A 13,057-nucleotide genomic window follows, 5' to 3' on the forward strand; every position below is an offset into this window, starting at 1 on the left:
TAAACATTTTTAAAGAGGGAAGTTTTTGTTCATTTCTGTATCACCAGAGATTACATCTTTTTCTAACTTGTGTAGGGGCTAAAGAAAATAAGTACTGGAAGAGGTGCTTAAATTGTTTTCAATTTTGAATTTCAACACATGATACAGGAAAGGTTGATAGTGTCAGACCGTTGAATAAAAATAAAAGGACAAGAAAGAAAATCACAATATTGTAGCACTTGTTTGATTCGGTAAAGCAATGAAAAATGGTAAAACATCCAAAGACGAGAATATTTTTTACAGGCCCTGTAAAGTAAATGTGAAAATCTATACAGTGGTCTTTACTACAAGCTTTATACTTATCTGATGTCTATTTACGATCCTTTCAACACCTTACACCATAATGCAGTCACAGTTTTTAGAGTACAACCCGTAAAATACCAGCTTATCTTTTTTCAGGTATTCATAAGTTGTTTGGGTGAATTTAAAAAAATTTGAAAATAGAGGTGACACCATTAGTAACTTCACTCAGAAGGATAAATCTAATAAAACGTGTCCTGTGATAATTGCACAAGTGTAAACGCCGCTTACCAAAGGAAATGCTGTAAAAGTCGAGGTAAAAGATGTCTTTGTCTCACACAGCTGAACAGACTCCAGCTGAGTGAGCAGAGCCTCATCAATATTTCAGCACTGCTGCCCTCTGCTGTGAACATCTGAACTGACATTTTCACACCCATAAAATAGGGATTTACAGTGTTTAACAGCCTGTACTTTCACGAGCCATATATAGCATCGTAAACCGGTTCCTAAGCTTGCAACACAGCTCCAGGAGGCTTTTTTTTATTTTTTAAATTGACTGCACTCCTGTTTCCCGGCGCTCCACTGATACAGCTCAAACAGAAAGAGTCTTCAAACAGTGAAAGGCAAAGTTACAGGAAAACAATTGTAATTTTTTTTTTACCTTTGCTGATTTGCTGTGGCCTGTTTAGTTTTTCCAACCTTCAAACTGCAGGTAGGTCAGAGCAGGAAAAAAACTTTTTTTTTTTTTTATTATATCAAAAGAATTTTGACTGTAATCTCTTATGAACCTCACCTTTGTGTTGAGACTGTGCTTGCATCAATGAAACCCCCTCTGGGCTGGGGATGAAAGGAAAACACCTGATGCTTTATACATGGCCAAACACCTTGTGTTGTACATAGAGGACAAAAGCTTGGATGCTTTACTTTCTCTCTCTGTGTAGAACTTCTCAAACAGTTGAGTGAAGAGCTCACTTGTCTCGGATCATATGAGTTATGACATTTAATTCGTCTTTGGGAGAAAAAAAAAAAAAGCATTTTTAAGTTGAACTGCACACATCTACCATCTTTTGACCGTGACAATTTGGAGTTGATGAGGTTTCTCTTTGTTTTCTGTCGTATAAATGTGCTGCTGAGTTTACTGGCACATGACTGGAGATATTTAGTTACTGGAGGACAACCAGTTCTCTTACAGTGCTGTGAATTTTTATTTTTGTGTCCCAACTGGTCTCCTCTGTCATGACTTTTATGTCACCACTGAATGTTTTAGATTGTCACATAAAGTTTAATGGGAGAGAAACATAACTTAAATAAATCCAAAATGTGATTTAATCAATTAAGGAAAATAGCTATGTAAACCAGCTATATAAAACTATATAGCTGCCTATACCTAATGAGTGGTACTTTCTTGCCAGAGGTGAACGATCTTTGTGGTCTTTTGCTCAGCAGTGGCATGGAAGCTCTACCATGCATGCTATTTTTACCAGACTATTTTATTTCAGCGAATTATTAACTCTGTTCTCAACTTTGATAGCTTCCAAAACATTATTGCTATTACCAAAATAAAGAGCTAGAGCTACAAGTCAATGGTTTACATCGAAGCACATTCAAGTGTTACAATGTCCCAGTCAAAGTCCATGCTACATATAATTTAGAATCTTTGGCAGTAATTGAAAATGTATATTCACAGTTGCTCTGCATCCAAACCGACTGAGTCTGAACTATTTTTCAGGAGAAAAAGATGGGATAAAAATCTATAGGTATGCATCAACTCTGAAGCTAAGGGGCTGTGGTATTTGTGAGACGAAAATCAATAAATCACTTGTGGGATTACAAATTCAAGTTACCAATGGAAGAAGGATGCTAATGAGTAACACCAGCAATCATTGGACATGACAGCGCCAGCTCCCTGCATGTCTCTTCTTCCACTGGGCCATGGACTTCCTGCAGCTTTTATTAGAGTTTCTTGCTCTGCTGCGCCTTCAATCAATCAATCAAATTTTATTTGTATAGCACATTTCAGCTACAAGGCATTTCAAAGTGCTTTACATCATAAACACAAAACACAAAGGCATGCAACATAGAATAAAATACCAAGGTTTTTTTTTTTCCCTCTTCTTTCCCTTTCTTCCCCCTTCCCTTTGACACGGAATTTAAGCGCCTGTTACCGCCGGACTTCGCCGTCCGTTTAACCACGGGTATTCGCCGGGCCCCGTTGCCCACAACAGGAAAAAAAAAAAAATAAAAAATAAAAAATTACATACATATCCACAAAATCAAATCCATACATATTACATTTCAAATGCAACTCTAAACAGGTGTGTTTTTACTTGAGATTTGAAGGAAGTCAGGGTTTCCGCTGTTTTACAGTTTTCTGGAAGTTTGTTCCAAATTTTTGATCCATAGATGCTGAAAGCTGTTTCTCCTCTTTTGGTTCTGGTTCTGGGGATGCAGAGCAGACCAGAACCAGAAGTGACTGCAGAGCCAGATTTGACAAAGTCAGTCGGCCATTACTTCTGCTACAATCACAGCTGTTCTCTGAACATTCAGCATGGTGGTTTCAGAGGACAAGAACCGTTCATGTTGTCCCATGCATTAAAATGTTAAAATATGTTGTGTGCAATCGATTCTGTTTTATTCCCCTTGACTTGGAAGCATTAGAAACTGTGGTGTCACTTTATATGGCGGGTTTAATCTTTTGTCATAACAAAGACATTGTGAATAATGTCAACTTTGTATTAAAAGTGTCATGATTTACCGAATGGCACTTTATGACAACAGACATAAATATTCAGAACGACTTATTCATGTTTATGACAATGTCATGAGAGTCTTATTCACAATCCGTCAAATAAAGTGTTACCAAAACTGCTAAGTTACCATCAGAAGAAGAGTCTCTCTGCTCATCTCCCACATGCTGGAGATCTTTCTCTAGTTTGCACATTCAGACAAATCCCATTCAATACCTCTGAGGACCAGAAATCTCAGATCTTTTACATCTGTAGGCCCTGATTCAATTAGTTTCATCAAGCGTGTTTGTCATCGCTATCATTTGATCAGGTAATGAGATTCCAAAATTTGCAGTGACAAAAAGAAGAAATTTCACACATGATTGATGAAACGAAGAAAGTTTTGATCTGACCGCGTTGTATTTCTCAGAGGAGTTCTGTGCATTAGAGGGAAAATGTGCTGCCTCAGGAGCAGATTAGGTGACGCTTCATTGATCATAGCAGTCAGAATGTAGGACAAAACACTGTCACGACATAAAGCTGGTTTAATAATTGTTCAATAAATAGTCAAAAAGATGAATGAATAAATGAATATTCTCTAAATATTATGGGACTAATCATAATATGTTTCTTTTTGTTTGCTTTCCATTTTAGCACAAATAGAAAGCAAGTAATAGTTAATATTGATTAACTATTACGTTGCATTGACATATCGCCCTGCAGAGGTTAGTGAGGGGAGCTGAAAGGTGATTGGAGAATCCGTTGCTCTGACCAGGATCTGTTTCTGCGTGGATGCATGAAAACTGTGCAGTGAAAATTTTAATCCATTTTGAAATTCAAAACAAAAAATGTATGTGAATGTCACCATAGCTACTCAATGAAATGTAAATGTTAAGTTACAATATTTATTATGCAATCATGTTTTACCAGCACCTTTGAATATTTCTGCTTTTGGGTCCAGTTCAGCTTAGTGAGCATGACCTTTGCCCTGTTGGAGCTGCCAGTTGTGTCAAAATTTTGCCCACGTAGCTGTTGGTTAGAGAAAATTTTAAACATTTTAAAATAGTTCCCTATATTCAACATCCCACCAACTTTATGCAACATGACAGAAACATACAATGAAAAAGACTCCCCAGAATGATAACACCTCCATCATACCTGACATTTAGTATATAAAATTGTACACTGAGTTGTCTGTACAACTCAATGTACCAATTATCATACCAATTAAAAATACAGAGAGAATTTGTTGCCTCAAAGAAAAACAAATTCCATTTCTTTAGCTCCCTAAAGCATCATTCTTCGTACAGAACTTCAGGTTTCAGTGACCTTTTCACATCTTCAGTGTGAACCTCTGAGAATGTGAACACTTACAAAAATGTCCAACAACGTATTCATGACACAGACTTGAGTCACTGTCATTGAACTTTTCTCTGCAATAAATGCAGAGAAAAATTCTGCCATCCCACATTCTGGCAGAGCAAACAAACTAACAATTTAGTTGTTCTTCTTTTTGTATCAAACACTGATGGAATTAAATGTTTGGATGCAAGAAGTGCAAGAGAAAATGGCTGTAAATTTTTATTTTTCCAATTTACAAAACAAAGCAAAGTAAAAAGGCATCAGCTGCTTTATTTTGAGTCATCATAGCAGCAATGACTGGACTTTTTTTTATGTGAGCTTTTAACCTTCAATTTCTCCAAAAAGGGGGAATTTAAGGTGTAATTAAATCTAAATCCAGATTTCAAGACACAATATCATGGATTAATAAGTTTTGGGATCTCAGCCATTGTAATGCTGTCTGTGTTCAAATGGAGTGAAATTGAGGAGAAACCACAAATTAATTTATTGACTCATCAACTTTCTGAGCGTCTGAGGTCGCAATGGAGCATCTCAGAGACAATTATTAGTAGCCGACTTTCACATGATTATTGGCTGGAAATGAAACAGGCTGATTAAAGAATAAACGGCAACACTTTATGTGACTGGTTGTAAATAAGACTGCCATAACCAAGAAATCATGATCTGACATAAATTTGTTACAAAAGTAGCCTATTACTGATTAAATTAAAAAAAAAAAAATAGGTAGCTTTATGTTATTAAAGCTAAAGTTTATAATCGGTAATATTTTTATGAGAAATTTATGTCAGATTATGATTTCTTGGTTAATTTATTAAACAAACGAAATCCTGCCAGGCCTTGTGGATTGTGTTGTGTGGGAACCAGCCGCTGCCCTCCTGCGCGCAGCAGAAACAGATTCCAGGGCTTTTATCTGCCGAATCGTGTTCCCATCTCAACTCGGTTCTCCAGAACCTCCCACAGGTAGGTAGCTCTCCTCCACGCTCTCATCCCGCACCGGCGTGGCGTGCCTCTCTCAGAGATGCGCACTCCGCTGCGCCTCCGCCTCTCCCCCCTCAGCCGCGCCGTCTCTCAGGCTGTCCAGTCCCGTGAAAGTGCGCGCGGGGAGTCTGCACATCTGGACCCACAGATGAAATGGATGATTTCATCCATGAACTCGTTGATTTTCCGTGTGCATCCGAGTGTGACCGCGAGGGGATCCTGCAGCGGCAAAACACCCGCAATGCAACACGCAGCGGCTGTTGAATGCCACGACGAGCATCTTCCCGTCGTTCAGCGGTTACCTTAAAGAAATGCTGTCGTTCCTGAGCAGGGCGCTGTCAGGCAAAGACTTTATGTGTTTTCTCCACGTTTTTGCGTGAAGTTGAGGCTGTTGCAGTCAGGAGGGGATTCCTCCCACCACACTGTCGCTGCTGGTCGCCTGAGGCTCCAGGATCACTCAGTCAAGTTCTCAGAGGAGTAAACTGTTGCCTGGAGTCAACTTTGTCAGTCGGTGTTTGGATCTGGGACCCGCTGGGTCTCCAGCCTTCCCCTTGTCCTCCCCAACCTTCACCCTCAGCGCTTCGAGGGGGAGAGATGGAGAGCAGCAGGTGACTCACCGCGCACCGCCGCTTCAGGACGTCTCCTGGGGACTCACAGGACACACTGGGGACACCCAGAAAGTCCCAGGACAGGATGGTGAGTGCGTTGCGCGCACCGTGCGTCTGCATGCCTGCTGTCTGCGCTTGTGTGAAAATGAACAGCAATATGTCACAAGGTTTTTAAAGGGCTGACTGGAGAGAAATCCGCCGCTTCAGTTTGACACGCAACATAATTGGTTGATTGGGCAGATGTGAAGTAAAATAAAGTAGAAGCATCAGTTTATCTGTTGATAAAGGAAATAAGCTGTAGTCTTACATCTATAATGTCTCAGAGTTTGTTTCTTTTTTTTTATAATAAAAATATCCATATATAAAACTTTACTCACTTTCAACCTTCATGTTACACTGAAAACATGATATGTTGTAAGACACGTTTTTAATGGTTGCTGTTGACGTGGACAACATGGCACACCACAGTGGGCGTCATTCAATAAGGGGGCGACAGGAGCATTCTACAAAGTTCTCAGAATCCAGAAAGGGTTTTCTCCATTTAATGGGAAGTGTACTCCATCCCTGCACTGTAAAAAACAAACATAAATATGGCAGCACATTGTTGGAAGCAAAAGAGCTAAAGTCATTATATGGTGATAAATTAAAGTGTTTAACTCTTTTAATTTATTTAAATTTATTTCACTTGTGCATTTGGAGATTAAGATGATTTTTCTGCATGGAACAGTGATTCGTTAAAACAGAGTCGAGAGGGATACAACTTTTACTCTGTTAGAAAGAATTCAAAGAGGAGCATTTTTAATACTTTCTGGCATTAAAAGACGACTCAGAAAGTAAGATTCAGACGAGCTTAAGAATCTTGGTGAAATTATTTTATAACTTTGTTTTATGAAATTTTTTAAGTTGTAAAAGTAAACAAACAATATATACCAGGACCAAAAGAAGAGGCTAGTCCACGGTGCTGCTCATGCAAGATCCATATTTTCAAAATAAATAAATAACTGTGGCTGGTTTAACTTGGTGATTATCAATTACTTTTGCTGCATCATTCAAAACTGCTGTTTGCTCTTTTTGAAAAAAAAAAAAAAACAAAACAAAACAATCATCAGCTCTTGTTATTTTTAGACTTGTCTTTCTTTACTGCTGAAAGTCTAGAGAAATAGTTGCACAAGTTGTTCTAGTGAATTGACAAAAAAACAACAACTAAAGTTTGTGGATGGGATGTAGCAAAGTGTGTAAAGTTTAAAGTATTTTATTAAAATTCGTCTGACATAGGAAAGTCTTTTTAATATTGGTAAAGAGTGCCAAATGCTGAGATGGGAATGGTTGTTCATGTTTTCCTGACACACAGATTGCTGTAATTCTTGTTTAATACAACATGCACCTGCTGAACAGTTTAAGGTTCTGTTTAGGACAGAATCTTAAACTCATAGTCCTCATGGGCTATGAGTTTAAAAAAGACAGAGGCTCAATTTCAGTGCACTAATTTACAAAGTCAAATTTCTTTTAAGTCATATTTGACATACATAAAAAATCTTTTATAAAAGCTTAAGGTAACTTGATTGTGCTATAAAATGTCATTACTTGCTGCCTGTGGATTTTCAGCAGCTCACCTTAATTGATTTTTTTTCTTAATTTTAAGAAAGTTCTGATTCAGAGTTCATTTCACAACATGTCAGCACTAAGAAAAATAGGCTAATTTGCAAATCAGCTCATTTTTAAGTTACAGTGTTGTTTTGGAAACAGTTCTGTCAGAATAAGTGACATACTAAAGTCACCACCACTACATTGGTGGTGTCATGTTAATTAAAGAACAAATCAGATCGATACTTTTAACTCAGACAGTCCAGATTCCAGTCTCTTCTCCTTGTGGCAGTCTGGACTATTTCACAGCATTTCTTTACAGGCAACCCTATTAGCCTTAGAAGTCCAATGGTGATTGATGTTTGATTAAAAAAAAAAAAACAAGTCCTACAGGTATTGTAGTTGAACAGTTAAACTACAGGAGTACTGGAAAGTGTGTAATTGGGTCTTTGTTGAATATTCATCCCATTGTTCTTGATTAATATTAGTGGGCATGAGGGAGCCCATAAACTGAGGATAATGTTGAATCTTTAACTTCAGAGGCAGAGCTTTGTTCCTCTTTGGAGATCTTTGCACACTTTCATCATCAGTAAGCTTCCTGTCCTGTGACCTCACCATCCTTTGCTTTTCCTTACATCCTAATAGTCCTTATGCTTGTGGCCAGACTTGCATACATTCACCAAGGCCTGGGTGTGGTGGCTAAAGCTCCTTGTGTCACAAGATGCTTATGTTAGCTGTGCATCAACAGCTGGCTTTCAAATCACAAGGTTTTTTTAGTGAATGGTCTTTACATTATATATTGTGTGTAAAGACCACACAATTGTGAGCAATCATGTGGCCTCTTCTTTTGGAAAATAAAATGTAAAAAAAAAAAAATCTCTAATTTGTGCAAGTAGATATTTCAGTCATGCCTTTTTGACATAAAGATAAATTCAGAAACTTGGCACAACACTGAACTGAAACTTGTCTCCCAGTTAGGAGACAAGTTTCCTTTGGTTCCACCATCGTGAGATCAAATGCAGAAGAATGAAGTCCTGCAGCACCGACCAGAATCTCCTGCTCTGAATTTGATACATTTTGGGGTCTCAGGCTACTTAAAAATATACCACAAAAATGTTGTTTTTGAACACTGCATATATTGAAGGACTCTTTAAACCTCCAAGAAAATATGTTTCCCCACTTTATACATGAAATCACAAACATTGTTACAAATGTTTTTGTTACTTAGGTTGGTCACTGGGGACATCATCATTTGACTGACCTCTACGCTTCAACAACCCATAACATTTTTCAAACATTATTTTTAAAATATATTTGCATGTTATATGATATGGATATTTCCATTTCTTGATTTTCTCAAAAATGTGGTTTGCATTATATAAAAATCTTTGAGTAAACCTGTGACAAACACAAAATGCACCAAATTCAGAGAAAAACCCTCCTACAGTCGAACTCTGACTTCAACTGTACCTGGATAGTTCCACTAGGGGGCCTAAAACAACCACTGCACCAACCTCAACCACTGCAGACTTTAAAAAAATAAACATACCACCAGAAATCCAAACATTAAATATACCACCAGAAATTATTCATTCATCTGGAACAACAATGTATAATATTATTTTGAATATTTGTTTTGCTTTTTTATGTATATAAAACTGTGTGTAATTTAACAAAACACTTTTCACTTTTATTGGTCTGTTCTACTTCCTAATTGAGGTTGTCATTTGCTAAGTAGATACTCGTTCATTTGCTGTGGACCTTTAATGGACCTTTGATTATTTAGTGGAACCATAAAGCTCTGATACTTTGATTCGCCTTGACAACTATTTAAAAATAGCTAGACATAACTGGAGGCCCTCCTTCAAGACTATAAAAACAAATAGTGATCATTTATGGTGCCTGTAACTTTGAATAGACCACACAACTCTGTTGATATAACATTTATCCCATTGTTACACGCTTGGTGACAACAAGCATGATCATCCAGTTGTGATCACTGACAAACATCCTTTTATTTTCTGTTTGGTTACAGTTTTGTTCTCCCTGCTCTCCTCTTGGTGTTACTTCTCCTTGCTCTCTGCCATCTCTCCCTCTCTTTCTCGATCAGTTTGCTTATCAGGTCCCTTTTCTCACTTGCAACCAATCAGTCACTTGTTCCTTATTGGTAATCAAACTCCTCTGTTTGAAAGCCCCATATATTCACTCACGGCTGGATTCTGCCATTATTCTCCATTTCTTTTAGTCCTGCTCCTGTTTGTTCCGGCTCTTGCTCCTTGGTTCTCCATTGTTTATTGTGTGTTTTTGTAGATAATTTTTTCATGAAGTTATTCAGCTTCATTCACGGCTTGTATCTGCTCTGCAACTTTGTATTGAATCATACACACATACACTATAACACAAACCTTTGTTTTCTTTTTGTTGAGCAACGGATTTTGTCTTGGAGCTCATCTCTTTCTCATTCTTGAATCATCAACACTCTTCTCAACTGAGCCAAGCATGGTGTATGTGGCTTTTGATGTTCTTGGTTGTTTTGTGACCTCTTGGATTATTCATTCATGTACTCCTGAAGTAATTTTGGTAGGCTGGCCAGTCTTGGGATAATTCACCACTGATTCATGGTTTCTCATTTTGTGGATATTGGACTCAAGTTGGAGTTTCAACATTTAAAAATTGTTCTGTAACCCTTTCCATATAAATAGATGTCAATTATCTTTTGATTATTCGTCTTTGAATATGAATCAGGACAGCATGCTATTATTTGAGATCCCTTTGTCCATGTAAGATTTTTTGAGTTTACAGATTTGACAGTGTGTTCAGTGAAACGGCACCAAAAATGTGAATAAATATTTTGTGAGACTTAAAAATTTGTTTTATTTTATTGGGCACAAACATTTGATTCATTGAAAGGTGAAAGTCAGAGTGGAGGACACTTTTTATAATATTTTATGTTGAGTAGCATCAGCTCCTTTTTGTCAAGCCTAAGACCCAGCTAATTCCTCGTCTCACTATTGGGTTGTGTTGAGTAGACGGGTGATAAGAGGTCAAGGCTGGGCTAATGGGCTAACATATGTCATGAACCCAGTTAGGCTACAGAAGGTCAGAGCAAATCACTGAGCTGCAGACCGATCTATTCCCAAAGCAATACACCAATTTATTCAGATCATTCGTCTCCACAGTAGTCACATGAACAGATCAATGGGACGGTTATTATTTTTATCATATGAACACAAGTCACACCTTCATTTAAATGCTCAATTCTTTTTGATATGAAAACATTTTTTTTTCGTCAATTTCTAGAGAGTTGCACAATATTTCTTGAATAATTTTCAGGGTATTTTTATTTTTTTTTTGCAGTTTGTTAGTTCTACTGACTTCATATATTTTACTACCAAACATCAAGAGATTTTTATAAAATTAAGCCATCATCAAGTTTAAGATAAGTCTAAGTCTAGGGGATGGACCAGTGATGGATGGTAGAGGGCGACAGTGGGTGAGGAGTTAGTTAATTCTCTAACTGGCTTTTTCCATCTCAGCCGTTGTCTTTGTCCAAGATACTTTACCTATGATAGCCTTTCTTCTGTCAGACAATACAGCTACAATCTAGCTTACTATTATGTTGTGTAAAGTAGTTTAGAGTCCATTTAGCATTTATCGGAAGTTCTTAAACTATGCATACTTTGCTTCCAGCAGTATGCCAAGAAAGAAAAAAAAAATATGGGTTCAGTTTTCTGAAAGTCATGTGACAAATTCAAGCAATATTTTTGGTTTCCTGTGGTTTTCTTTTCTCTCAAAGAGCTACATCATTCAGCAAAATGCATTGTGACAGTCCAGAAATGGTTTGTTGCCTGGGAGTGATACGGTACCATAGAGGGATAACAATAATATAACTGGCTTCGATATAATGTAAAATTCCTTCAGATTCAAGGCAGAACTTTACTTTTTTATATTGCACCTGTTCCATCTGTCAGCTGCTCACTGAGGCCTGTTTCTCATTTGGAAAACATCAGTCATCTCCCCATTTCTCTTCTCGGGAATCTTCTCCTCACCATCACTATTGGCCTCTTTAGACACTTTCCAGTACTCCTGTAGTTTAAGTCGAGGCAATTACTTAAACTAAAATACTTGTGTTTTTTTGTTTTTTTTAACCAAACATGAATCACTATTACACATCTATGACTCTAAAAGGGCTGTCTGCAAAGAAACACTGAAATAATCCAGACTGTGACAAGTGCGGAGAGAAAGACATCAGAAAGATGAGACTGGAGTGTGGACTATCTGAGTTAAATGTATTGATCTGACTCATTCTTTGATAAATATAACCTTATCCTCACAAACAAAAGTGTTTCCTATACAGTATTGAAGGTGGAGGCTTAGGAATTGAGATACAAGTAAGGCTGCTTCAATTCTGTGGGCCCAACTGAAGACTAGTTAGTGACAATAAGGTCTGCAGGTGTCTGCTTTTTCTATTTGAGCTAGACAATCATTATCTGACTGCTTGTGCACTCACTGATGGTGTTGGAATGTCGACCAGATGTCTGTTCGTCGTTAGAGGGAGTGCTGGCGGTGTGGTAATAACATGCAGCACCCAGAACAAGTGAGGGATAAAAATGTCTGGTTGAACTAAATGTTGAATTTATCCATCTGACCTCTAAAGCCAGTGAAATGAGTTAAAGGGTCTTCATCTGAAACTTCAGAAGTTAATGGAGCAACGTTGGTGAACCAGCAGAGGCCGGAGAAGCCTAAAGGCAGCAGATCTGCTTCTCCAACATCAGTCTTTGGATTGAGTCTTGAGAGCAGAGCAGTGAGCAGTTCAATGTTTGAAGTGAGATCAAAGAAAGGTCTGGGAGTCAGGAGAGAGACATAAAGAGGCAAAGCTCAGGAAAGGTGTAGATTGAGCTGCTAAATAATAGAGGTTGGGATGTACATCTCCATCTTGTGCCAAGGAGAGGAATGGGGCTCATGCATGCTGGATGGAGTGGTGTGGAGCTCAGAGGAGGGTTGTTACATACATACTGGCAATATTCATAGGTCATGCTTTCTTGTGTTGATGGTTAGTAAGAAATGTGTACCATTGTATAGCTTTATTGAATAATATGATCTAACCAAGACTCCAATCACTTGGTAAAACTATATTAAAAGACTACATGACATGAAATGTTGTTAAATATAAAATCAAGTTGTCATCAGAAAATGTCAGCATATTCCTGAGACATGTTGACATATTTTCTTTATTTTTTTTTTGCTATTAAAACAACAGCACTTTTCAATATTTTCATCTAATTTAACAAACAGAGACCAGCACCATAGACATTCAGTTGAAAAAATTTTCATTTATTCATTTTTGAGTTTTTTTCATTATAGATATTTCAATTGACAACTTGACTTAAATTCACCATATGGTTAAGGTGACTGTAAAAAGCTGGAGAAATATGACCTGACTGGAACCTGACCCATTTTAAACATGTTCCATTAAACATAGCTGTAAAACTCAACTTAGCCTTTCAGTTTGATGAAAGA

Source organism: Poeciliopsis prolifica, unplaced genomic scaffold (genome assembly GCF_027474105.1).
Source record: "Poeciliopsis prolifica strain line A6 unplaced genomic scaffold, Auburn_PproV2 SCAFFOLD004, whole genome shotgun sequence".
NCBI lineage: Eukaryota > Metazoa > Chordata > Actinopteri > Cyprinodontiformes > Poeciliidae > Poeciliopsis > Poeciliopsis prolifica.